Genomic DNA, 2,493 nt, shown 5'->3' on the forward strand with positions numbered 1-2,493 from the left:
TATAACACTTATGATAAGTTAATACAATGGTAAAGTTTTGGTTTATTTGTACATGGAGGTACAGGGTTCAAATCTTGCCCTATGCATGTAATAAATATTTTAATATTTTCTTTTATTTATAAATATGTACTTAAATCGGATATATTATTTTTACATTTTTCATGTAGTGTGCGGACTACACTATGACACTCGCCCCCTCCGAACCCGCACATCCTCCGGTATGTGCCGAAGTTCACGATGTATGTTATTCGTCTTCATCCGTAGCACTCTCTGATTTTCCCCTTATGTCGACTACGAGTTGTACTACACTTTCTCCGCTTTCCGTATCACCGCGATCTTTGTCTGGTTTCTCCTTGATGTTGGTCTTGTCTAGGGTTACATAGGGTTCTTCGTCAGTCTGCTTCTTGAAAATCTTCACTCGTTTCCCTGCTATAGGCACCCGTAGTATTGTTCCATCCAACTCGCATAGTCGGTAAGTTTCGTTGTCGAAAACTTTCCGAACCTCGTATGACCCGAACCACCTTTTCGCGAACTTCCGTTGTCAAATCGGCTTTTGTTCCGGAACCGCGCTTCATGTTGTCGGCGTGTTGCTTCTGCTATGTCTTCTGGTCTTCCCTCCAGTTGTCGTATCCGGACCGCTAGTAGTTCTTCTCGGCTCATCTCTTCCTTCCACGGCAACACTGTCCATGTCTCAATTGCGGTTTCCGTCGGCATTACCGGTGCTTGTCTGGTCATGAGTTCGGTCGGCATAAAACCGGTCACGGAACTATGTGTTGTACGATCTGCCCATAGTGCATACGGGAGCATTTGCGGCCAATCCTTCACCCTTCCATCGCATGCTTTGGCAAGTGCTTTGACGATCGGACTATGTCCTCGTTCGATTTTCCCGTTGGCCTCCGGATTGTATGCAGTTGTTAGTGTTAACCGAACTCCATGTTTGGTGAAGAATTCCCTAGCTTTATCAGAGTAGAGTTCTCCTCGATCTGCAATCACTTGTCCTACGCACCCGTACATGCAAAACACTTCTTCCAAAAGAAATTGGCTTACCGCAGAACACGTTTTCCTCCATAGTGCTCGACCTTCTACTTGGTTTGTGAGATCTTCCCGAGCTAACACCAAGTACTTCTTTTGTCTAATCCCGGTTGGCATGGCTACAATGTCGACTATCCATTTGAAGTTGATTGTCAGTGAGAATGTCGGATGTAACTCATCTCGGTGTCGAACCCCAGAGTAGACTTGGCATTTCTCACAGCTTTCCGTGAACTCCGTGACATCTTTGTACATATTCTTCCACCAATATCTTTGCTTGATCTTCACAAATGTTGCCCATGTTCCCCGATGTCCAGCCCAATCAGATTTGTGAAATTCGGACATTATCTGGTTTCGTTGCTCTTTTGTCCCGACTACTCGAAGTGGTATGCCATCCGGTCTTTTCGGCTCCCTCCATATTAATCCATTTTTCAAGAAGAACTTTCGAACTTGCCGCTTCTTACTTCGGATCTCGGCTCTCTTCTCTTTATTGTCCGATGATTCCTTGATTTCTTGTAGCACTTTCCCGATCAGCAAGCTTTCTCCCTCGTATTCTTCTTCCCAGAATTCTCGGATTACGTTCACCCGACATATGTGCTCTGAAGCAAAGTAGTCCTCGAAAACTTCTTCATTATCGGATTCGGTTATGTCGTCTTTGAACCGCGCCCTTGATAGCATATCCGCTACCGCGTTGTCTTTTCCGAGATGTGTCGTACCTCCGGATTAAGTGGCTTAACATATACAATCCACCTTAGCATAGCCACATCCGGTATAGTACAACACCGCATCATCCCGAGTATCGGAAGACAATCCGTTTCGATCACTACTTCGGCTCCGATCAAATAATCTCGATCCGATTTGATTGCCGACACAACTCCCCATAATTCTCTTTTGACTTGTGCATACCCACGTTGCCTTTCGTTGAGAACCTTTGCTCCGAATCGGATCGGATATCGCGAACCATCTAAGTCGGCTTGATTGATGACCCATCCGATTCCGGTTGGACTTGTGTCAACCGTTACTATGATCGGTCGGTCATAGCTCGGCTTCTTAAGTGATTCCGACCTCCGTAGTGTTTTCTTAAGTTTCTTCATGGCTTTGGTATGTTCCGGTCTCCATTCAAACTTCTTACCCTTCCGCAACAAGTGATAGAGTGGGTCTGCAATATGTGCATAGTGCGGAATCCATATGTGATAGAATGCACATGCTCCAAGAAACCTTCGGACTTCGGATGGTGACTCGCATACTTCTTTCATAACTTGAATCACATCGATCTTGGTTGGTGACGGTCTTCGGCCGTAGGGCCCACATAGATGTTCGACTACCAATATTTCTTCTTGTCCGAATGCCGATTTCTCTTTGGAAAGTGTTAGGTGCACATCTTCTAACTTTCGTAGCACTTTCTCGAAATCGCGAATATGGTCGACTACGAACTGTCGGCATCCCTGATCATCCATAGTCTCA

The sequence above is a fragment of the Azolla caroliniana genome, unplaced genomic scaffold, assembly GCF_043228905.1.
Source record: "Azolla caroliniana isolate FFs.n. ecotype wild unplaced genomic scaffold, voAzoCaro1.0.p SCAF_11, whole genome shotgun sequence".
NCBI classification, from domain to species: domain Eukaryota; kingdom Viridiplantae; phylum Streptophyta; class Polypodiopsida; order Salviniales; family Salviniaceae; genus Azolla; species Azolla caroliniana.